Source organism: Erinaceus europaeus, chromosome 17 (genome assembly GCF_950295315.1).
Source record: "Erinaceus europaeus chromosome 17, mEriEur2.1, whole genome shotgun sequence".
Taxonomy (NCBI): Eukaryota; Metazoa; Chordata; class Mammalia; order Eulipotyphla; family Erinaceidae; genus Erinaceus; species Erinaceus europaeus.
The window spans coordinates 34279478-34306362 of NC_080178.1; positions in this window are offsets into that span (position 1 = coordinate 34279478).

A 26885-nucleotide genomic window follows, 5' to 3' on the forward strand; every position below is an offset into this window, starting at 1 on the left:
CCATGTGGTGGGAAGATTCACAAGCAGTGGAGTGACGATGTGATGTATATGTGTTTCCTTTCTTTGTCTCTCCCTCAATCTCACCTTCTATCTGGTGAGAAAGAGAGGGGGGGAGGGACATAGGGAAGGGGAAGGGGAAGGGGAAGGGGAAGGGGAAGGGGAAGGGGAAGGGGAAGGGGAAGGGGAAGGGGAAGGGGAAGGGGAAGGGGAAGGGGAAGGGGAAGGGGAAGGGGAAGGGGAAGGGGAAGGGAGGGGAGGGGAGGGGAAGGGAAGGGAAGGGAAGGGAAGGGAAGGGAAGGGAAGGGAAGGGAAGGGAAGGGAAGGGAAGGGAAGGGAAGGGAAGGGAAGGGAAGGGAAGGGAAGGGAAGGGAAGGGAAGGGAGAGGAGAGGAGAGGAGAGGAGAGGAGAGGAGAGGAGAGGAGAGGAGAGGAGAGGAGAGGAGAGGAGAGGAGAGGAGAGGAAAGGAAAGGAAAGGAAAGGAAAGGAAAGGAAAGGAAAGGAAAGGAAAGGAAAGGAAAGACAGGAAGTGTGCTAGGAGGAGAGGGACATGAAGACTGTGAAGCTCCAGCCAAGGCTCTAGTGACAAATCATTGGGGAAATGTTTCAAATTCTGTAAGTTCCCTCTAATTTAGCAAACAAGCAAAGCATTTACCAAAAATAAAATAAAACAAAATGAAGTCCTTTTAATCTGAACAAGGCCCTCTGAGCTCTGCCTACAGAGTGTTCAAATAACAGTATTTTTAGAAAGGCAGTTGAATTAGAAATTCTATAACCTTGATTTGAAACGATCCTTGGAAATATTTAAAAGCATTTTCAAAGGTTCTCAGCAAGCTCCAAGCCAATGTATCTCAAACATTTTTTCTTCCCTGTGTTCCTGCACGTTGAGGAGAGAAGGAAAAGCCTAGATTATAAGAATCTGTCTGTACTCTGATTCTTCAATCAGAATGTTCTACTTTGATATGTATCACATATGAAATACTTTTCTTGAAGAAAATGCTTTAGGGGAAAACAAAACAATTTGCAAACCACTTCTCCAAGCAAAAAAAAAAAAAAAAAGAAAGAAAGAAAGAAAGAGCTCAAAATGGCAACAAATCCTAGTGTCCCTTAGTTCCACTATGCCTTTTGAGAGCAGAGAGGGTGGTAAAAATGGCTCTAAGGACTAAAGGCATCAGGAAAGAGGAAAGAAAACAAACTCACTACCATATTAGTCTTAGTGCATGCAAGTTGCTCCTGGTAGCAGCTCAGGAGGGTCCTGGGATTTTTTTCCCTAGAATACAGGCAACCAGCTGGGCTTGTCATGCCTACTTAATAGCTATACTTAAGAAAGTGTTGTCATTTCCTTGTCAGACTCATTTCTCTATCCTCTATTATCTTTTCAAAATCATATTACAAAATATTATGAGCTTCCTGTATCAGACACTTTGGGTCTTAGTCACTCAATTATTAAAATTGTATGATTTTTTAAATTGCCATTATGTGTGGGCTGTCTTTACTGAAACGATGAAGCAATTGAGTTAACCTAAATGGTGCTATGATTGCAGGATCAGAACATGGAAAATTATAGTATTGGAGAGGGAAAAAAAACCCAGCTATTTCACATACATCAGTGGCAATAAAATCCTAAGAAACTCACCATGGCACCATTATGCTAGACAGAGCAGAGAAAATTCTTCTGTCATATTATCATGCTGTGGATCAGGAATGCCACGTCACTCACTTAAGGCTGTTATTCTATACCAAATTACTCATCTAGTAAATGAGGCTACCTGTGCCCAAAGTCACAAGGTCTTCATGTAGCTTCCTTTTGTATCCCCAGTACCTAGGGCTGGTTCCTCTGTCTCTGCCAGTGGATAGCAAAGGGCAGAACTCCATTGTGACTAGGTTGTGAAGGATTTTTCCACAGGCTGAATTGGTGAGTTGGTTCTATGATACCAACTCACTGGTTTTAATGAGCCACTGACAGGGCCAACCTGGAAAGCGTGGGAGGTGATTCTCAGGTACTTACTGAATCGACGTGATCCCTCCATTGGCTATCATTCTACAATTAATGGAATGGGTGTTTAGTTTTCCTCCTCTTTTTCCTTTCAGCAAGAATTGTTAGGCTTACTTAACACCTGCAAATTCTGTTTGGCTCTACACTCTGGAGCCAATCTTGCTGCTGTCAAAAAGGATGATCCATAACTGGTCCAGGTGCAGAGTTTAAGCTCAAGTGACATATGAAAATGAAGAGAGATGTTACAATAACTATGACAGTAGAACAAAGTCTAGATTTAGCAGAGCTTCCAGGGTTTTTTGTTTGTTTTTTGTTGTTTTGTTTTGTTTTTAAAGCAAAACATGTATGTCCACTTTATTAGTTTCCCATTGTTTCTATAAGAAGTTACAATTGTAGTGACTCAAAATAATATCAGTGTATTGCATCACAGATCTCTAGGTCAAAAGTCCAAAATAGATCTTACTGAGCTAAAATCAAAATGGTTGTCAGGGTTTCATTCCTTCTAGAAGCACTAGGAAGCAATATATATATACAATTGAATGGAGACAGAGAGAAAATGAGAGGAAGGGGGAGATAAAGAAAGAGATAGATAGTCACCTGCAGCCCTACTTCACCACTCATGAAGCTTTTCCCCTGCAGGTAGGGACCAGGGACTTAAACCTAGGTCCTTGTGCACAGTAATGAATACATTTAACCAGGTCGCCACTGCCTGCCCCCTCCCCCTTCCTCATCTTAAGGTCAGAAAATTCATTCATGGCCCCATCTTTTATCTGTAATGCTAATATTAAAGCATCTTTTATTTTTATTATATTATTTTATTATTTCCACCAGGGCTATTGCTGGGGCTTGGTGCCTGCATGACAAGTCTACTCCTCCTGGTAGGCACTTTTTTCTGTCTTTTATTTGATAGGTCAGAGAAAAAATGATAAGGGAGGAAAAGCTAGAGAGAAGGAGAGACACCTACAGTATTGTTTCCCTACTTAGGAAGCTTGCCCATCGCAGGTGTGATCGCAGTTGGGAATATGAACCTGGGTCATCTTGTGTGGTAATATATATACTCCATCACATTCTTATATCATCTAAAAATTATTCTCCAGCTTCAGCACTATTGCATTTCCATTATTACATCAACCTGAATAATCTAGAATAATCTTCTCATGTCAAAATTCTTAGTTTAACCACATTTGTAAAGTGGTTTATAATTTACATTTATAAATTATTTATAAAGATTTATAATTTACATTTATAAAGTCCATGTAAATTAAGATATTCATAGGTTTGTATAACTAAGGTTTGGAAATCATGAGAAGACACTTTCATATTTATTTAAAGAGCTGAAAACCTCAGTTTTATGTCAACTTTGTGCTGATTCATGTGCCCTGAACTCAAGAACAAGAATTCTTTGTTGTTTTTTGTATTTGTTTTTATTGTTGTTGTTGTTCCTCCAGTGTTATTACTAGGTGGTAGCACTAAAAAGCCACTGCTCCTAGGGCTTTTTTTTTTTATTTTTTTCTATTTTATCTGATAGGACAGAGAGAAATTGAGAGAGAAGGGGGAGGCAGAGGGGGAGGAAGAGGGGAAGAGGGAAACATAGACACCTGCAGACCTGCTTCAGTGCTCGTGAAGCATCCTCACTATAGATGAGAAGCGGGGATTAAAACCTGTGTACTTGTGCATGGTATTATGTGCACTTAACTGGGTGCATCACTGCCTGGCCCATATTATTCTTTTATATTAATATATTTTTATTTATTCTATTTTTTATTGAGGGGATTAATGCTTTACAGTATAGTCATTGTCATATGCATATAATTTCATTTTGCATCCAGCCCTCCAGTTCTCTTCTGCCCCTCCCTCTACCCCTCTTCCCCCAAAGTTCCTGACTTTGATTCAGTACAACATGCTTAGTTCACATTTCATTTTGTTTTCTTCCTCCCTGTCCCTAATTATTAGGTCCCACTTATAAGTGAGATTATGCAGTATTTATCCTTCTTTTTTTTTTTTGGCTTATCTCACCTAACATAATGTCTTCCAGATTCATCCAAGATGACACAAAGGAACTGATTTCTTCATTTTTAACAGCTGAGTGGTATTTCATTGTGTATATATACCAAAGTTGTTGTGTTTTTTTGAGTTTTTTTTTTGTTTGTTTTTATTTTTTTGCCACTCATCTGTCCTTGGGTATCTGGGTTGCTTCCAAGTTTTATCAATTACAAATTGTGCTGTTATGAACATAGGTAAAAATAGATCTCTTCTGATAGGTATTTTTGTTTCCTTTGGATAAATCCCCAGGAAAGAAATTGCTGGGTCATGGGGTAAGTCTATTTCTAGTGTTCTGAGAAATCTCCACTATCTTCCACAAGGATTAGACCAATTTACACTCCCACTAGCAGTGCAGATGTAGCCTTTTTTGTCCATAACCTCTGTAACATTTGTTGTTATTGTTTTTTCCAACATATAGTATTCTCACAGATGTTAAATTTTTATTTATTATGTTATTTATTTCCTAGATAGATAGAAATTCAGGGAGAGAGGAGAGGGGGGAAGAGGGGAAAGAAGCAGAGAGAAAGAAAAGAGACTTGCTTCACTGCTTATGAAGCTTTCCCCCAGTAGATAGGGACTGAGGCCTTAAACCTAGGTCCTAGCACATGGTAATGTACGCTCAACTAGGTGCACCACTGCCCAGCCCAATAACAAAAATCCTTGTACCCATAGTCAAATTTATAGTCTTTGCTTCCAATCTTGTGAATACTACAACTTCTTGCCCTTAAATATCTCCTAGTTCTAAAGGTTATATAATGATATTCTTTATCCATACTGTATGAGCTCACCGATATAAAAAGCATTTTATTCCCAGATTTTAAATTGTTATCACACTGACTTTTCTGCACTATATGTGTCATCTCTAGGAATGTCAGCTGCTCTCTTTACTAAGAAAATCCTTGTCCCAAGAACTGAAGCACTGTTCTGTAGAATTTTGAAAACAGTTACTCTCATCCTTTGACCTTATAAATTCCTCTTTAAGAACTATACTTTTGGTGGTAGATAGCATAATAATTATGCAAAAATACTTCCATGCCTGAGGCTCCAAAGTCCCAGATTCAGCCTTCCATACTACCATAAGCCAGAACTGAACAGTTCTCTGGTAAACCAGTACTCTGGTTTGTACTGTTCAGAGTACTCAGTACTCTGAACAGTACAAACAAACAAAAAAACTATACTTCTTAGCAGATATCCATCAACCATGACTTAATAGACAAGTGGGCAAGTGTTATGAAGAAAGATAAATGAAATACTTGGAAAGTTGTTCCAGGGATATATTTTCTACTTCCTTTACCACACTGACTAGCAGGCTCAGATTTTTACATTAATTGTCAAACAGAAAATATTACAAAGGTGTATTAATGTGCAAGGATGTTTCTTTCCTAATATAAGATTTCCCTAGACTTCCCCCTTTACTGCAAAATGCTTCCTTTCTCCTTCTCTTGGGAAAAATGGGAGAATGCAATAGTGGCTAAGTAAGAACTGGATTTCTGTAGGGTCACAAGAGAATGAATATTGCTAACACTGAGTTTTATTTCCCCTTCATCATGGCAATGTGTTTACCTAACACTGAAGTTCGAGGCTACATTGTTTTATTTAAAGAAGTCCCAGACTATAAACAGATATACCCTATGATCCAGCAATTTATCTCCTAGGAACTTACCCCAAGGAAGGAAAACACATACCCAAAGAGATCTATGTACACCTATGTTTACAGCAACATAATTCATAGTAACCCAACCTAACAAGCAACCCAGATGCCCAGTAGCAGACGAGTACCTAAGAAAGTTATAGGGTACTGGACACAGGTGTACACATATCTATAAACAAGGGGAAATTATATAAATCAAAGTCAAAGTGCTTAATAATGGTTGAAGTGTCTAAAGAAGGCACCATAAATTCTGTAATTGATTGGATTTAAACCAAACTAGCTGGGTAGCTTAGCAGAAAGGCCCAAAGAAGACAGATCCCAAATACCTAACTCTGGGTGGGTGTTTTAACTGAAAATTAAAAGGGACTTTGACTGTGGTGCATAATGGATTCAGCTGAGACATGGCTTGGAGTAGGTTTAAACAATACAAGGCTTTATTGGGGTGATACAAGGGTAAAAGACAAATATCTAGAGACTGCAAAATAAGTAATTATCAGCAGGGTTTAAGAATACTCTAGTTCCATAAAGTCCACGAGTTAGTTATCAAAAGTTTAGTTCTCATGAGATAAACAATTGTCAGCTGAGTTATAGGTTGCTCATGACATAAGGAGTCTTAGAGTTCACTGGCTAGTGAGTCACATGTGCTCAGTTCCTAGAAGTAGCCATTGTGGACACTTGAAGCACCTCAGCCAAGATGTGTCTTATCAGAAGCAGTAGCCAAAGAGAGTGCACTTCTAGCTGGCTGTGTTTTTGAGTCTTTAGTCCACCCATAATGCCTCGTACACCTGCACAGACCCGATCCACCCACAGTCCACTGTGCACCTGCACAGCTGACTGCATGCTCTGTCACCAAGGATGATGTCAGCCAAGCACTGTGCTGGACTTCCTATGATCACCGGCATACCGCATCACAATAGGTGGGCTCAACAAATGATACTCAATGTCTAAACAACTAAGAGAAAATCTAAGATCAACAGATAAAGGGAGGACTACAAAAGTTGGATAAGGGCAAGAGACTGGCCCACTTAATAATGGCCCATTTGGTCAATGTCATACCACCTGATAATCTGAGACCATAGTTAGGGAATCCTTGGTTTCCCATATACATATGATAGGCCTAGACCTCTAAAGGGTCTTTCTCTCCACCACCACTGTTCACTTCCATAAGGAACAATATCTTGTGGGCCCTTCCAGCTCCTTGTCCTCACCATAAAGTAATGACAGTAGGGATAGCCCCAGTCTCTGAAGGTAGGCTGGTGGTATTCTGCCCTGACACTTGAAAAAGACTTGTCCTGAAATAAACACAGCCTACAATGTTCCCAGTTGTGACCATGAGCTATAAGCTCAGACCAATAGGGCCTTACCGGTTGCACAGGCTCTGGTACTAAATATATAGAGACAGCCCCTGGAGCAGGTGGATGGAGGTAAATAGTTAATTTTAACCACAGTTTTTTTTTTCAAGAATGGGAGCTACTCTCTTTTCAGGGTCTCTCTGGCGGGGTGATCTCCAGGGGAAAGGTAATGGACTGGTTCTTTCTAGCTCACGATAGGGGTGACACGAAGTAAAAGACACCAGGGAGCTCCTCAGTGTGTTAACTCAGAACTCAGAACTCATTTATTAGCAAGGTGGACATGAGTTAAATAGAAAAACAAATGAAGGGAATATTACTGAAATATGTCAGAAATTACAGGTTTCTTAGCGGTCGGCATGCCCCTAAAGTAGGGGGCTGGTATGACAGGAGTTGATGAGATACAAGACAGTTATTCTCCATGACACAAGCAACTTAATTATCCAGAGGTATTTGAGAGAAGCATAGTGAGACAGAGAGAAGATGGATATTAAAAAGCCATATAGTTTGGAATTTTTCTTGTCTGGGGTTTGAGTTGTGTGATAAGGTGTGTTCTTCTGTGACCAGAAGGTGACTTTGAATAAGTGAATCTGCGGCCGTGTGGCCTGCAGTTAATGGAGGGAAGTATTGGGGTTTCTGTGGCCCTGAGAGTCAAGAAGGAAAGAACCAAGTCCAAGTTTCCCCCATTATGCTTACCTCGGTTGAGAGAGACTTACCAAGAGGTTATCTTCTCGGACCTCCATCCAAGGACGGGGGTGGTTCTCCCTAAGCTCTATCAGGCTTACACATAGTCCCAACACTCTCTGCCTTAATCCAACTCTCTGGCCCTTTCCCTCTATTCTGACATTTTCTCAGACACTATTCTTATCCAACCTCAGTCTAGCTACCAAACTCAAGCAAAACTACCATAGTTGTGTGCCCCCAGGAACATGCCTAAAATGGATTTCTTAGCTTTCTTCTACCCTAAAATCCCTAATCTCATCTGCCCTGATCCTACATTTTGTTCCTACTCATTAACAATTTTGTCTCAGTTTAGGTCATGTCACCTTCCAGACACCAAGTTACAGATGCTGCCATGATTCCATCCTGACTTTTCTGGACAGAAAATCTCACCAATGTGTCCTGTGTACTCACATCTCCAGAGCTCTGGTCCACTAGGGAGAGATAGAAGCAGGCTGGGGGTATGTATTGACCTGTCAGTGTCCATGCTCAGAGGAGAAGCAGTTACAGAAGTCAGAACTCCTACCTACTGCTCCTCAAAAACAACCTTGACCCCCTACTCCCAGAAAGGGAGAAGAAATAGGATGAAGATAAGAGGGCTCTGAACTCCGGCTCCATCAGTACCTAGAGAGACAGAAGGAAAACAAGAGGAACATATGGAGGTAGTTATGATGTTATAAGTGGCTTGAAGGAGAAAAGAGGATTAAATTTTAAAAAGTGGGGGAGTAACTATGTATGAATGTGGACAGATAGTTGTAGAGAAGATGGTTGGCCCATGCCTATAGCCTTAGGGGAACTGTGGTGGATTGCAGTAGGGAGAATGAAGATTCAGAACTCTGGTTGTGGGAATGGTGTGGATTCAAACCCCTGTCAACATGTAATTCTGTAATATAAAAATAAATAAAGTTATTATATATATAATCAGCTGTTAAAAATGATAAAGTTCTCTCCTTTACCTCATCATGAGTGGAATAGTGTTGAGATGTAGTAATGTTAAGTGAGATCGATCAAAAGGAGAAAGACAAATGCCAGATGATCTCACTTATAGGTGAAACTTAAGAATTAAGAACAGAAAGAGAAAGTACAAAGTGAAACTAGAACTAGGTGTGGTCTACTGTGCCAAAGCAAAAGACTCCAGAGAGTAAAAGGTGGGGAGAAATGGAGAGAGTGTTGGGTCCTGATGCATAATGATGGAACTGAGCCTAAGTTGGGGATGAGAGTGTCTTGTAGATACCTATCATAGGAAAATGAGATATTTTACCTATGTATTAGCAACTAACTATAAACCATTAAGCTCCCAAATAAATTATAAAAATAATAAATAAACAAATAAAGAAAATTTAAATTCTGAGAACTGATGAAGACCATGATAGAATTTAACTTTGCTTAATGCTAGTGGGTCATGTTCCTTGACAGATAAAAAAAGAAAAGAATAATAAAAGAATGGTGCCCAATTGCAGGTTGCTTCTATTTTCTTTTCTTTTCTTTCTCACTCTCTCTCTCCCTCTCTTTTGAGAGAGAGAAAAAGAAACAAGGTAGGAAGGAAAGAAGGGAGGAAGGAATGGGGAAGTGAGGAAGGAAGGAAGAAAGAAAAGAAGGAAGGAAGGAAGGACAGAATGTAGGGAAAGAGGGAGAGGCAAGCTCAATGTTTCACCCTTTGTATTCTATTTGCTTTTTGCTTTTATACTGTCATAGAGAGAATAGAATCAGGTTCTCACACATGCAAGGCATATACTCTATTGCTGCGCCACCTTTCTAGCCTTTCTCTTCTTTCCTCCTTCCCCTCCATTCTCTCATACCACTTCTTTCTCCTCCCACAATCTCACTTCTCTCTTTAGGCAATTCCTTCTGTTCTGCCTAAGTTGGAGTAGCTATATGCATGGAGTATTTGAATTTTTTCTATTTAAAATTAGTTTTTCAGTGTTTCCTGAAACTTTTTACCTACAACACAGATGTACTTTTCCTGAATACCTGTGAACCCCATTAATAAGGTTTATTGTATTCCTTATATGTCCACAAATAGCAGAGCCTACACACTTAACTCATACATAGCTGAACCCTTTGCTGGTCTGTTCCACAGATATGCTCAACCACATTGTTTTACTTAACTATAAAGTTTTAAAAATCAATATATTTCACCATAAATTCCAGATATCCATATGATTTGATTTCATTGGGCCTGGATTGTTGCAGGTAATACAATCCTAGAACTCAGTACCTTTTAAACAGGAACCTTCTCTCTGGTTCCATGCAAATGCCTAATTAGCCTGTAGGCTTCTGAATTTGCAGCTATGTGGTAGAATATAGTAGTAGGCAGATCTAGGTCTGATTCCTGACTAAAACAGACCAGGTTTCTAAGGACATTGCAAAAGCTTCTGGTAATAAATCAAATCCCATTTCCACTTAGTAGAAGACTCTCCAATTTCTCCATTGCTTTTGAATATTCTTATACAGAGAATTTCTAAAAAACAAACTGGCCATCAATTGTTTTTTTATTTTTATTTTTTGAGATTGCCTTATCATCTACAGATAAATGATTTGAAATGACTTCTTTTTCCAATTATACTTATTACATCTGGCCCACCTCCAATGTTCCATGATGTAGCACTATGAGTGGGCTGTTGATTTTTCATTTTAATACTTGCAAACTCACAGCATGGCTAAGATGATCATTTAGCAGAAAAGGATACAGTAATGGGATGAGGTCAACTCACCTACAGCACTTCTGGTATCAGTTCCTTGGGATATGGATTCATTTCATACACCAGCATATGTTCAGTATTACTTTCAACATAGTCCTAAAATTCAAGAGAAAATATTTTGTGTCAGATATATATATATATATATATATATATATATATATATATATATATATACACATATATATATATGTATATATATATATCTTTTATTTTTATTTTAAATGCTTTTTAGAGACTATTCATTGTGGCATTTTATATTTAGGATGCACAGGAAATGTTTGTCTCATAAATTTGAAATAAATGTAATTGACCTTTTCAACACAGAACCTGATTCACATGGAGAAAAGGGTAGCAATTCAGCTTAATTCTATTAGATGAAAAACAATGATGATCCTTCTATAAGACCTTCAGCTAATAAAATCAAACTGTCCCTTCTAATGGTTATTAAAAGACTGGGTATATAGATATGAAGATGGAAGAATTAGTAGCAGGAGTCTAGTTACCATATCCCAGAGTGAGTTGATGAGAGGAGCATGACATTGCTAGGCAACGCTGTGCAGTTAAACAAGTTTTCACTGGCTCATTGTGGTGTAGTAAGTAGGAAGCAAGAGTCAAGAAAAGCAAATGGGAAGAAAGGATGGCATTATTTATTTTAATAGGGTAAGGATGGAAGAAATAAAGACAGGTATACAATTATTCAAAGTCAAATTTTCAAGGCACATGTGAACTTTAAAAAATTCTTGGGAAATAATTCTAGAAAACCTTAAACATTCCTGTCACCAAATTAAAGACAATCTCTCTAAAATAATATCAGCTGTATTTACCAGGTATTGTGCTTCACATATACTAAATCATGATAAGGGTAACTATACCATCTTTCAGGTAAAAACTGAGATTCAAAAAGAAAGGTAGTTCACATGCCATGATCAGAGAATTAGAAACAGAAGAAGAAGACAGAATTTGAATAAACTCCTGTGTGATTCCTAAACTAATGATTCTTCTACTTTCCACAGTTTCTTTATTTAAGAATAACTCTCTAATAAATGTAACCTTTAGTTTTCCTGAGTCTTTTAGGATTTCTGGCATAGTGAGGTAATTTGCCTAGGAAAACACATTAATGTCACTAGTCAGTTAATTTATTCACCACTGAATAAATTACTTCACTACTCCCAAGCACCACCCTAAGCACAGGAGATACACTGATGAAAAAAATGAGACTCTTGCTATCTGGGGGCTTATAATTAAAAGATTTGAGAGACCTGTAGTAAATCAGTGAACAAATAAATCATATCATTTTAGGTGGTGATATATATAACAAAGGGAAAAAATGGAAAAGCAAGAAATAGCTCATCAGGTAGGGATCAAACCTTGTCATGCATGAGACCCTTTGTTTGATCCTTGGCTTCACATAGGAGCACCATGACAGTACCAGTGAGAGCTCCATGATTTGGATATTTGTATAGCAGTGTATAGTGTATATTTGTATAGTAGTGCAATCCTCTCTCTCTCTCTCTCTCTCTCTCTCTCTCTCTCTCTTCCCTTCCCCCCACTTCACTATAGGATTAAAAAGATCTTGGTCCAGTAGACTTCTCAGTAGTATTCTTCAAATGTGAAGCCCTTGGTTCATTCTCAGAGAAAGATGAATGAATGAATGAAAGAAAGAAAGAAAGAAAGAAAGAAAGAAAGAAAGAAAGAAAAGATAAGATGGAGGTAGAGAGTATAATGGTTATGCAAAAAGAGATTCTCATGCCTGAGGCTCTGAAATCCCAGGTTCAACCCTCTGCACCACCATAAACCATAGTGCTCTGGTAAAAAAAAAAAAAAAAAAAATCGATTTGATGTGATCTGGGGCCCATATTCAGCTTAGGAGACTATGTGACCTCTACATCCATGTAGATCTGAGCTCACATTCTGTGGTCATGAGTAGTAATTTTCCAAGCTGCCCCAATATCAGGACCCATCTTCCTTAGGTGTAGCATAGAGTATGTTGTCCAGCCTCCCTTTGGAGGATGGAACATTCTCTATAGTTGTTGATCCATGTTGAGGGTAAGGTCCTATGGATACTTATACTCCTTTCCCATATATGGGAGTTACTCTCTTCCCTGATCCAGATTTCTGGTCCTTTTCCCAGCCGTGATATCATCTCCCCAGACAATAACTTGGATCCACCTGCATATAAGATTTCAGGCTCACGAAAAAGAAAAAATAACTAGTATAGCCACAGGCCTTTTGGAATATAATTAAAATATGCCTATTAGCTATCTACAAAATGGAGACACACCCCCCACAGCCAACTCTTCATCTGCACTATTCCAGCCTATAGGTCCATAATTGTTCAACAATTTATTTGGCTTTGTATGTTAACTCTCTTTTCATCCACCAGGTTCCAAATGCTAGCATGATGCCAACTAGACTTCCCTGGACAGACAATCCCACCAATGTGACTCCAGGGAGCTCTGATTCCCTAGAGTCCCGCCCCACTAGAGAGAGAGAGAGAGAGAGAGAGAGAGAGAGAGGCTGGGAGTATGGATCGACCTGTCAATGCCCATGTTCAGTGGGGAAGCAATTACAGAAGCCAGACCTTCCACTTTCTGCATCCCACTGTTGTTAAAATTTCGGACGGCTCTTGCCGGCCGGTCTAGCTTCACGGGCAGGTAACAGAGATGCGGAGACAACGGCTGGGCAGGGAAGCTGTATTTCTTTATTCAGGAACCACGATTCATAAACTAAGACAAACTAATCACCAAACAGAACTCTGCTGTCTCTGCGGCGGCACAAACACTCTCTCTTACTCTTGAACTCAGGAACTCTCCAACTCTGGAACTCTGGAACTCTACTCTGGAACTCAGGAACTCTCGTACTTGAGAGCCCTCTGAAACTGGCACACTGGAACTCTCTCTTACTCTGTAACCCTGAAACTCTCGAACTCAGGAACTCAGGAACTCTCCAACTCTGGAACTCTGGAACTCTACTCTGGAACTCAGGAACTCTCGTACTTGAGAGCCCTCTGAAACTGGCACACTGGAACTCTCTCTTACTCTGTAACCCTGAAACTCTCGAACTCAGGAACTCAGGAACTCTGGCACTCTCCAACTCAGGAACCCTCTCCTGGGGTTACTTGGGGCGGGGCCAAGCAGGCCTGCAAAATTAACAGGACTGATCCAATTCTCTTGGGGGGGGGGTAGAACAAACCAATGTAAAGCATACGACATCCCACAATGACCTTGGGTCCATACTCCCAGAGGGTTAAAGTTTAGGAAAGCTATCAAGGAAGGGGATGAGATGCAGAGTTCTGATGATGGGAACTGTGTAGAGTTGTACCCCTCCTACAGTATGGTTCTTGTCAGTGTTTTCTTTTTATAAATAAAATAAAAACAAAAAAAAAGGATGGAAGGAAGAGAGAGAGAAAAGGGAGGGAAGGAGAGAAAAAGAAGGAAAGTAGGGAGAACCAAAACAACTATACTGTAAACCATTAACTTCTCAATAAATTGATTTGGGGAAAAAAGATAGAAATAAAGTTGAGATGAGATGGGTGAATTAGACTAGATGAACAGTCATATTTTTTTGATTTATATTATATGACTAGGAAAGGCTGCCCAGTGTTTCAGTTTCTTTTTGTTGTTGTTGTTGCTATTATTATTTTGACTTTTCATATATTCATTTATTCATTCAGCTATTTCTGTACTTGTGCTTTGAGTAATTTAAAAAGGTATTTCTCTTCCAATTTCTTATCTTAACCTGTAAATGCAGTACTCTTCCCAAAATAAAATATGGATACTGGGATTTCAAATGCTTTGAGAGGTGCTATACCACCTCATTCATCATATCCTCCCACTCTTTAGCCCACACACTGGCCACAGCATTTATGATATTTTTAACATCACTTAAAGGTTTGTTTTATTTAATTTTATAAGAAAGAGAGGCCAGCAACCACTCTAGCATATGCAATATTGAGGATCAAACCTAGGACCTCAAGTATACAGGTCCTGTATTCTACCTACTAGGTCATTTTCCAACCACAGTAATCATGGTATTTCAAATACAAACCAGATCATAACATTCTTCTGCATAAGGCTTTCTGGCAACCTCCTAAGAAATTTTGAAGAATATTCCTTCTGAAAATAACATTATGATCTATAACTTGTTGAACTTGTATCATTTGTTCAATTTCATCTTGTATCCCGTGTCTTTTTCCTCTATTTTTTAGCATAGCTGGGAGTGAAGATTTTATTGCTGCAATACAATGGGCTTGAGCTCATTATTTGTGTCTCTTACACATCTTTTCAAAATTCTGTCACATCTTTATTCTAAACAACAACAAAAAAGCCCTAGAGAATAATACTGTAGATCTTATGGCTATAATTATCCTACCTTTCCAATCTCATTTCTAAGCACTTCTCTTGCCACCCAAGTATGTGAGCCATTTATACCTCCTGATTTCTCCCTATGTTTTATTTCTGCCTCTGAAATGATTACCCACCCTCTGTCTCTCTTTTCCAATGAGTTCTATCTTTTATAAGTATCTGGCCAACTTATCATCCCCTCTAATAAATTTGTTTTTGATTCTCCCAAGAAACAGAAGCTCTCTTCTTTCTCTCTCTCATGGCACATCTCATTTCTTAATTTGTATTGTGATTTTCTTTATTTGTTTTATTATTATTTTGACAAGCCTGTAAAAAAATATCTCAGGGGGGCAGAGAATACAGGTCCAAAAAGGATGGCAGAGGACGTAGTGGGGGTTGTATTGTTATATGGAAAACTGAGAAAGGTTATGCATGTACAAACTATTGTATTTACTGTTGAATGTAAGACATTAATTCCCAAATAAAGAAATTTTAAAAAATCTCAGATTTAGTAACCAGTATTGTTTTGTTATGTGAAAAATACATATATGAGAATTTATTTACCAGTGCATTACCTCTTCTCTCTGTATTCATTCTTCATTGCCTGTTATGCAATATTTTATCTGTTCTTTTAAACATGTTTTTGTTTCTGGTTAACACAGTGACCCCCATTCTTTCTAACTTATTTATTTATTTGCCTCCAGGGTTATCACTCAAGTTCAGTGTCTGTACTTGGGATGCATTGGATCGACCTTCCCGTGGTGCATCCCGTGAGTACCCATTCATTGGGGAAACTGATGATCCTACCTAGCTGTCTGAATCCACATGGATCCCAGTCACTTTCAAAGCTACCTTCTGCAACCCTCAACGACCCTGGGTCCATGCTCCCAGAGGGATAGAGAATGGGAAAGCTACCATGGGAGGGGGTGGGTTATGGGGATTGGGTGGTGGGAATTGTGTGGAGTTGTACCCCTCCTACCTTATGCTTTTGTTCACTAATCCTTTCTTAAATAAAAAATAAAATAAAATAAAATTAAAAAAGAAATGAAAGATGTGAAGGATGTGAAGACAACTATGTCTAAAAAAAAAAAAAAAAAAAAAAAAACAAAGCCAGCAACAAGCAGCTCCTGACAGCTTTCAAGCTGTTGGTCCTGCTCTTCGAGTCCTCCAACTTAATGTTGAGGGGCTGTCCTTTGCCAAACGCGTTCTTATTGGTCAATTGGCGATACAGCATCAGGCAGATGTCATTTGCCTACAAGAAACACACATAGCAGTCGATGAAGCTGCTCGATTCACCATCAGTGGATTCAATTTAATATGCTATAATCTCCATCCTAAACACGGCCAAGCCATCTACGCCAAATCGTATCTTGCAGACGTTTACCACACGGCCTCTTCGACCTTCTATGACTCCATTACTATTGGAACTATTCAGCTCGTCAACATATATAAGCCTCCCAGTGCTTCATGGGATAATGAGATCCTGCCTAGCCCGAATCACCCAGCCGTTTACATTGGAGACTTTAATCACCAAGACTGGGGATATTCCTCCACTCGTGCTGACGGCTCTATCTTAGCCGACTGGGCTTCAGCGAATGACCTCTCCCTATTATACGATCCCAAACAGCCAGGCTCTTTTCACAGTGCTAGATGGAATAAAGACTCGTCACCCGACCTGTGCTGGATTAGCACAGTCAACGGCCAAGCCTTTCCAGCTACGAGACAAGTTCTCAAGATCTTCCCACACAGTCATCACCGCCCAGCTATCATCCACATTGGTCTCCAGCTCCCACTGATTTTGTGCTAGGAGAAACTAAGATGGAACTTTCAGAAAGCAAACTGGCGTCTGTTCAGTGATCTTACCAACAAATCTATTCCTGCAATTCCAATTAACTCTTTCCCCCTGAAGATTCCTATAGGCGCTTCCGCCAAGCCATCTTCAAAGCAGCTTCCCAAGCTATTCCTCGTGGGAGACGTGCTAACTATATGCCTTGTCTTGATGCTGAATTCGAGCAACTACTAAAGAAGTATGATGAGTCGGGTGGCCAACCATCTCATTGCCTCCCTGGATGCAGCACACCAAGCCTGCTGGCAACAACTCATGGAAAGTCTGAACTTCACCCACTCAAGTAGGAAGGCCTGGAAGTTTCTTCATAGTCTGGGTGCCAGTAGCCAACCCTCTCCCATCTCCCATCCTCCCGTATCTCCAAACTCAGTGGCCAGTCACCTAACTCAAGTTGGACGTGCTAAGATCGACACAGTCTGCAAAAGAGAAATTTCCCATGAGTGGTCATCCCACTTCCGTTTATCTTGTCCATCTCCAAAACTCTCTCCCTTTACACTGTCTGAACTGGAAGACGCTTTGAAGAGGGTTAAACCAGGAATGGCTGCTGGCTATGATAACATCACCCCAGAACTCATTCTTAAGTTGGGCCCGGCGGCAAAGAAGTGGCTCACTACATTCCTGTCCCATATCTTGGAATCCGAATCTATGCCCAAAATTTGGCGTTGTGCAAAGATAATAGCAGTTTTAAAACCAAAGAAAGACCCAACACTGGCCACCAGCTATAGACCAATTTCTCTCCTCTCCGTGTGTTACACTATCCGCGTATATTGTCAGGTCCGGTGGAGCGTAGACATGGGAAATGAACTTAGATGATGCTGCATCCCGACGAACATCTGGCAGGACAATGTTGTTAAGAACTGGCAGCCATGGAACCGGGGTGGAATGGATGGTTCCAGAAATTATCCTCATGGAGGAATATAATTTGGAATCGACCAAGTGGACATGGGGGCTACGGAACCATACTAGGGCACAGTATTCTGCAGTGGAATAACATAATGCCAGGGATGATGATCATAGTGTGGAAGCACTCGCGCCCCATGAGGAGCTGGCCAGTCTTGCAATGATGTTATTCCTCGCGCCCACCTTTGCTGCAGTTTTTATGAGATGTTCATGAAATGACAGAGTGCGATCGAGAGTAACGCCAAGATAGACTGGCTGGGCTTCATACCGGATTCTTGTATTGTCAAGTTGCACATTAAGCTCACGCGAGGCCGAGGCATGGTGTAGATGGAAAACAAATGATACCGTTTTTGCAGTGCTAGGGATTAGTCGCCATTTTTTACAGTAATCAGATATCAGAGACATGTCTTTCGTGAGTGTTTCCTCGAGGATGTCGAACTTAGATGCCTGAATTGCACAGCAGATGTCATTGGATTAGATGAACTTCCTTGAAGAAGTTTCTGGGAGGTCATTGATGTAAATATTAAATAGCATAGGAGCCAGAACAGAGCCTTGGGGGAAGCCACTTGAGACAAGTCTCCATCTGCTAGACTTGTCACCCAGATGCACCCGGAATCTTCTGTTTTGGAGAAGAAACGATATAGTGTTGGCCACCCATGGAGGCAGGCATCTTGAGGTCTTGACTAGGAGACCACGATGCCAGACCATGTCATAGGCTGCTGTGAGATCAACAAAGACAGCACCCATCTTTAAATTCTTCTGGAATCCATTTTCAATGTAAGTTGAGAGGGCCAGGACTTGTTCTCAGGTAGATCTTCCTGGGCGGAAACCAGCTTGGGTGGGTGATAGGAATTTCTCTGTAAGAGGAGAAATTCGTGACAGAAGCAGCCTCTCAAGGAGTTTACTTTAAAAAAAAATCTGTGCTCTCACACACAGTTTACCTTAAAAAGAAATTGAGGAAATTTTTGGTTATCTTCTCAAGAGCATATTTCTATCCCTGCAGTCATGCTGTCTCCACAGGATCTAGATCTCAGTTCTGTGGGAGAGAAGGAAGGAGGTATCATTCACGGGTATTACTGTATCTCAAGAGAGTGTTTGTTCCTTTTAAATTATGACTCTAGGTTGACTTTTTCATAAAGAAAGAGAAACCATATTAATTAAGTTTCCCTCAGTGGGAATTATGGTCATGACAAAGCAAGTACACTATATAAGTAAGCTATCTTGCAGATCAAAAATCTAAATTCTGTATTCTTTAAGATTTTTTAAATTTCCTTCTATCCAATCCTTTTTTATTCAACCTGTATGTATATATAGTTTATTGATTTATTTATTTTACTAGAGTACTGCTCAGCTTTGGCTTATGGTAGTGCAGGGGATTGAACCCGAGATTTTGGAACCTCAGTAGTGAAAGTCTTTTTGCATAAGAAATATGCTATCTGGGGTCTATATTCAGCTTAGGAGGCTATGTGACCTCTGCATCCATGTAGATCTGAGCTCACATTCTGCGGTCATGAGTAGGAATGTCCCAAGCTGTCTCACTTTCAGAATCCATCTTCCCTCTGGTAGAAGATAGAGTATGTTGTCCATCCTCACTCTGGAGGATGGAACATTCTCTACTGTGGTTGATCCATGTTGAGAGTAAGGTCCTACAGGGGCCCACAGAGGGTTCTGTTGTATTGTTCGTAACAGAGATGACCAGTAACAATGGAGAGAGAGATTTATTCAAGGTCTAGGTCCATTGTGTCTGTTTGGAAACCTCAGGACTCCCTGACTAGGGCCCCAGCTGATGTGGTGGCCTGATAGTGAGTCATCATTAAAGAGTCATCATTAAAGTATGCCAGTCTCTTATCCTTATTCAGCTTTTGTAGTCCTTACTTTGTTAAAATTAACTTTGGAGTGACTGAGGGAAGTGTAATAGGAGGTAGGTGAGGAGGTTATCTACTTCTAAGTAGACACTATTTCATTAGGAACTTTATGATGTCTTTTTACGTCTTTCTACTTGCTTGCTGTATATACTGACTCACTGTAGACTATTGTGCATTTTTGCTTTCAGGTATCAGGGGAGGCGATGGGATACAGAGTTCTGGTGATAGGAATTGTGTGGAATTGTACCCTTCTTATCCTATGGTTCTTGTCAGTGTTTCCTTTTTCTAAATAAAATTATATAAAAAAGAAATATGCTATCTCCCCTACTAATGCTCTCTTTTTTTAATGATTTAGATATTTATTTTTATTTATTCAACATTAATATATTTAAGACTTTCTTTGTTTCTGAACTTATAGTAAATCTTTGTGAATGCTCCGTGTGTCCTTGAGAAGACTGTATTTTCATTTGTTTGGGGATGGAATGAAATATATATATACATATTAATAAATATATATATATACACACATATATATTTGTACTTTTCTCAACTTTTTTATGGGTTAATGATTTAATTATAGTCTTTAACACATGGGCACAGTCTCTTTTAGTTGTTGTTAAGGAGATACATCAGGACCTCAATGTCCCTTCATCCTATCCCTTTCTGTCCTTCCTTAGAGTCCTTCACTTTGGTCCAATATACCATAACCAGTCCAAATTTCACCGTATGATTTCCGTTACTGTCTTTTATTCTTAAGTTCCACCTATAAGTGAGATCATTCTACATTGTTCTCTTTCTGGCTTGTCTCAGCATGATACCTTCAATTTCTGAGAAAAATATTACAATCATTTTTAACAGCTGCATATACTCTATTGTGTACATATAACACAACTTTCTTAGCCATCATATGTCACTGGATATCTGGTTTGCTTCCAACTTTGGGCTATCACAATATATTTATTATTTTTATGAGAAAGAACAAAGCACTCTCTTTCAGCTCTAGCACATGGAAATGCTGGAGGTTGAAGCTGGGACTCAGGGACACAAGTCCTATGCTCTGGTGTTGGGTTAACTCCCTGTCCCATTAATAATTATATTAAACTTGCCCTGTTAAGATTACTAGGCTGTTGGTCTGGGAGGTGGCACAGTGGATAAAGCATTGGATTATCAACCATGAGGTTCCGAGTTCGATCCCCGGCAGCACGTGTACCAGAGTGATGTATGGTTCTCTCTCTCCTCCTATCCTTCTCATGAATAAATAAATAAATTCTTTTTTAAAAAAAGAGTCAAAAAAAAAAAAACGATTACTAGGCTGTTTCTCTCTTAACTGGAGTTAGACTAATAGACTAATGTTTCTATTATTTATATGATCACCAGGAAATTTAGAGTTCAATTATGTAACCAGATGTATATTTCAGCTTAACATTCATTCACACATATGCCCATAAATTTACAATTTAACAAACTGAAGTATTTATGCATTATTACACATTCTATTGTCTTTAGAGAAATTAATTACGTGTAAATATTGTTTACGATATGCTTACTACGGTACATTGAATGATACAGGTAACAAATTAGTAAGTGAACAAGTATATCTGAGAAGCTATGTTGAGCATTAATTACTAATTATAAGTATGTTGTATTAGGATATGCTTACTTTTGGCCACCAGTCTATGAAGACATGATAATCCCAGAATGACTATTTCAGGATTTACTCTTGCTTCCAATGCTGTCACTTTGCACAGTTGGTTCTTGTGCCTTGTAGTCTGAATTCATTAGTCTCCTGAGTCACTGCCATGGTTCTTTCTATCATTGACTTCACATATGCTCTTATCATCCGCTTTGTGCTAGTGACACCTGCTATGGCTGACTTGACTAAATTCTCATTTGTTAAAGCAGTTCTATTTCTTGCAGTAAACCCTAGTACTTGGGCAGGGGAAGAAATTAATTTCTTCAAGTATATTGAGGGAAAAACTGTCACCAAAAAATAAAACCAATCCTTCTTTATGACATTTCCTACTTCTCTGCATAATAGATCTCTTGATTACAACAAAGGGGCCAGCTCTCAAAATAACTTTTTAAGATTAATACATTCAGCAGAAATCTAGTTGGAAAATCTAAGGTGTGTGTTTTAAAAGAAGGTAACAAGGACATGGAGTTACACCTACATATTTTCTACCTTTAAATAGTCTGCTTAAAACCAAGTATTTGGGCTGGGTGGAGGTGCACTGATTTGAGCACATGAGGTGACCTCACTTCGAGCCCTCATTCTGTACATGGAGGGGGGAAGCTTCCTGAGCTGTAAATCAGTGTTGCAAGTGTGTGTATCTGTCTCCTCCTTCTCTTTCAACTTCTCTCTGACTCTTTCAAATACATTAAAAGAAAAAAAGAAAAAGAAAAGTACCAGTCAACAAGGTGGCTCACCTAGATAGTGCATCTCCATTATAAAATTACACAATCCAGATTTAAGTCAGGCCCCTTCCACACTGGAGAAAATTTTAGTGTTATGGTATTTTTTTCCTCTCATTCAATCTGAAAAAAAAAAAAAAGAAGAAGTTCACTGAGAGTGCTGAAGTCATGGAAATAACAAATAAAAAAGAAGTAAATAAAGTCAAGTAACAGCTCATGATAGAGTAGAATTACAAACTTCAGTGTTTAGGTAATGCAATGGGGTGAATGTAAATTGTTGCAGCCATTACAGACAATAGTATGTAGGTTCCAGAAAAATTCATAGTAGAAATTCTATATGACCCATTCATCATATTTCTGGATATTTAAAGAATATTAAAGTACTAAATAGAAGACACATGAGCACCCTCATGCTCATTACAGCACTATTCAGAGTAACTAAGCTTTGAAAAATATCAAAAGATGATTGGATAAAGAAGGTATGATATAGTGGTCCAGGAAGAGGTGGCCCAGTGAATAAAGCACTGTACTCTCAAGCATGAGGTCCTGCGTTCAATCCCTGGCAGCACATGTACCAGAGTGATGTCTGGTTCTTTCTCTCTCTCTCCTCCTATCTTTCTCGTTAATAAATAAATTAAAAATCTTAAAAAGAAGAACAAGAAGAAGAACAAGAACAAGAAGAACAAGAAGGTGGGAGTCGGGCAGTAGCACAGCTGGTTAAGCACACAAGGGGCAAAGCACAAGGACCAGTGTTAGGATCCCGGTTCGAGCCACTGGCTCCCCGCCTGCAGGGGAGTCACTTCACAGGTGGTGAAGCAGGTCTGCAGGTATCTGTCTTTCTCTCCCCCAGTCTTCCCCTCCTTTCTCCATTTCTCTCTGTCCTATCTAACAACAATGATATCAATAACTACAACAACAATTAAAAAAAATAAGGGCAACAAAAGGGAAAATAAAAAATAATTTTTTAAAAAAGTGGTATGATATATATTCATAGTGGGAAACTATTAAGTTATAAAAGAGATAAAATTTTGTAATTTGCAATGGTATGGATGGAATAACAGAGCAATATGCTATATGGAAATAAGTCAGACAGAGAAATGCAAATACACTATGAGTTCACTTATATATATGAAAGATGTGAAAAACTAGTGAACGGGACAGGTGGTGGCGCAGCTGGTTAAATGCACACATTACAGTGTGAAAGGACCCAGGACTAATCTTCTGGTCCCCATCTGAAGGGGAAGGCTTCACAAGTGGTGAAGTAGAACAACAGGTGTCTCTCTGTCTCTGTCTCTTTCTATCTTCTTCTCCCTTCTCAATTTCTCTCTGTCTCTGTCCAATAATTATCCTCAGAAGGGGAGTTGGATAACATATTCTATCTACCACCTAAAGAAGATGAGTCCTGAAATTGGTGCAACTCAGAATGTTCCTACTGATGACAACGGAATGCAAGTTCGGACCTACAGGGATGTAGAGGTTACATAGGCTCCTATGCTGAATATGGGCCCAAGATAAAATCAATGAGGGGTTATGGTCAACAATATTTATACACTTTTCCCATACTTGGGAGATACTCTCTTCCTTGATCCAGCTTTCTAGCCCTTTTTCAAGCCATGACATCATCTCAGACAATAACTTATGTCCACCTGCATATCAGATGTCAGTCTCAGGCAACTAATAAAATCATGGGCCTTTTGAAATATACCTAAAATAGACCTACTAGCTATTTCTAAAACAGAGACCCTAATTCTTTATGCAATATTTCATCCTTTAGGTTCATGATAAATCAACAATTTGTATGGCTTTATATGTTAACTCTTTTTCAGCCACCAGGTTCCAGATGCTACCATGATACCAACCGGATTTCCCTGGGCAGATGAGCCCACCAATGCATCCTGGAGCTCCACTCCCTCAGAGAGCCCTGCCCCACGAGGGAAAGAGAGAGACAGGCTGGGAGTGTGGAACAACCTGTCAATGCCTATGTTCAGTGGGGAAGCAATTACAGAAGCTAGACCCTCCACTTTCTGCACCCCATAATGACCCTGGGTCCAGTATATTCTTATGGGATAAAAGAATAGGAAAGCTCTCAGGGGAGGGGATGGGATACAGAACTCTGGTGGTGGGAATTGTATCCCTCTTATCCTATGGTCTTGTCATTGTTTCCATTTTATAAATAAATATTTTTTTTAAAAAAAGGAAGTGCTGAAGCTATGCTTCAGGTGTCTCTCTTTTTCTATCTGTCTCCTCCCACCCATTCAATTTCTGGCTGTCTCTATACAATAAATATAAAATTTAAAATACTTAGATAAAAAATTAAAAATTTTGAGATGGGGCTGGGTGGTGGTGCACCTGGCTGAGCACACATGTTACAATGCGCAAGAACCCAAGTTTGAGTCCCTGGTCCCCACCTGCAGGAGGAGAGCTTTGCGAGTGGAAAAGCAGTGCTGCAGGTGTCTCTCTGCCTCTTTTCCTCTCTATTCCCCCCCTTACCTCTCGATTTCTGACTGTCTCTATCCAATAAATAAATAAAGATAATATAAAAATTAAGATAAAATATTCCAGTTGCAAACAAGACTAAAATAAACCAATAGTACTACATCAAATTGAAAAGCTTCTGCACAAGCAAAAGGAACCACCATCCAAACAGACCCCTCACTGAATGACAGATATTTACATGCCATACATCAGACAAAAAGGCTAATAACCAATGTACATAAAGAGCTCATCAAACTCAGAAAAAAGAACCCCATCCTAAAGTGGGGAGAAGATCTGAACAGAATATTCACCAAGGAAGAGATCCAAAAGGCCAACATACATATGAAAAAAAAATGTTTCAAGTCATTGATTATCCAAGAAATGCAACCACTTCATTCCTGTGAGAATGCCATATGTTATAAATTATAGTAACAACAAATGCTGGAGAGGTTGTGTGGGCAAAGGAGCCCTCCTGCATTACTGGCAGAAAAATAAATGGGCCCAATCCCTATGGAGAACAGTCTGGAGGAGTACTCTCAGAAGGGTAGAAATGGGTTTATAACATTCCCAATGGGTGTGACCAGTGATGGTAGATTAAAGGATCTATTGGAGGTCTGGGTATCTATGAGGGAATCCAAGGATTCCTTGTATATGAAGGATCCCAGGTGATGGCGTGGCTTGACAGTGGCCAAAAACACCATCTTTAAGTGACCTAGTCTCTTGATCTCATTCAGCTTTTATACTCACTTCTTTATCTGACAAACTTAGATTTTCTCCCAGTTGTTAAATAGTGGAGTATCATTTGTTTTGTTTTTTCCAAACAGGTATTAAGTTTATGGGATCTGGCCTCAAGTTAGGAAGGAAATAGATTTAGGATTTTAGTGGGGTCTTAGCCTCATTTTTTTTTCTGCATTTACTTGTTCGGTCATTGCAATAAAGATCATCATAGGGACAATAATTGTCCTTTACTTGGTAGTTTTTGACAATGTATCTCTTGACTTGTTTTATGTATTTCTCTTAAAGCTCACCAAATGGTAAAAAAAAAATGCTAATGTCCTGTCAAAAGAAATTTTAAAAGATAAAGAATATATCCTTTTGTACAGTAAATTGAGTAGATAAAGTGATTGAAGATAGGAGAGGAGGGTATCTAGACCCAGATCAGTGGGGTTTACAGTTAATGGTATTTAAACACTTTTCTATATTTGGGAGCTACTCTCTGCCCTGATCCATCTTTCTAATCCTATTCCCAACTCTGACATCATCTTCCCAGAAAATACTTCTAGCCCACCTGCATATTAGCTGTTGGGCTCAGACAAAATTAGTAAAGTCATAGGCCTCTTGGAATATACCTAAAATATACTTTCTAGCATCTTCCAATATGAAAACCCCAAATATCACCTGCAATATTCTTATCTCTAGGTTCGTGATTGTTAAAAAATTTGTTCTGTTTTATATCTTAATGCTTTTCAGCCACCAAGTTGCAGGTACTATCATGACGTCATCCTGACTTCCCTAGGCAAACGACCTCAGCAATATGCCTTGGATCCACACCTCTCCAGACCCCTGCGCCAACGGGGAAAGATAAAAACAGGATGAGAGTGTATATTGTATTGCCAATGTCCATGTCCAGTAGAGAAGCAATTACAGAAGCCATATCTTCCACCCTCTGTACCCCATAAAGATTTTTAGTCCATACTCTAGAGGGATAAAAAACAGGAAAGCTTTCAATGGAAGGGATGGGATACAGAACTCTGGTGGTGGAAAGTGTATGGAATTGTACCCATCTTATCCTACAATCTCACTGATCATTATTAAATCACTAATAAAATAAGTATGATACCTTCTCTAGGCCATTCTACTAGCATGCCAGGTTTGTTAGGACTAAGTCTAATCACAGAGAACTATTAAACACTTTTATTTTGACATATATAATTATTCATTGCTTATGTACCCATATTTTGCATCTGTAACTGTTAGAAAATCTGTCATCTGAAATGGAACTAGGTAGCCTATGTGTTAAAAAAAACATCGCACCAGGTTAGAGGAGTTGGGAGGTTCTCATTTCAGGCTTGGTGTCTCTAAAGACAATCTACAGTAACAAGTCAATAGCAGCATGATATGGCATGGTGGTACTGGTAGTGTTGATTTAGTTTAGGTCAACAGTGGCAGTATAATAGAGTAAGGTTCAGAGAGAAGAAACATGAAGAAATCTAAACAAAGTCCCAGATGCTCCAAGACTCGGAGAAACAGAGACCTTAAAAATAGTAGGGAGAATTCCTTGTAGTCTCAGAAAGAGTTTAAAAATTATAAACAATTTAGCTGGGAGCTTTTTTGTTTTGTTTTGTTTTGTTTTGAAATAGCAACACGGTTTGTAATATTCAAAATGTTGAAGCAACCTACATGCCCAACAACAGATGAGCAGCTGAAAAGTTATAGCATATATACACAATGGAACACTACTCAGCTACCAAGAATAGTGAATTCACCTTCCTCACCTTACCTTGGATGGAACTTGAAGGAATCAAGTTATCAACTGACATAAGCCAAAAAGAGAAGGATGAATATGGGATAATCTCACTGATAGAC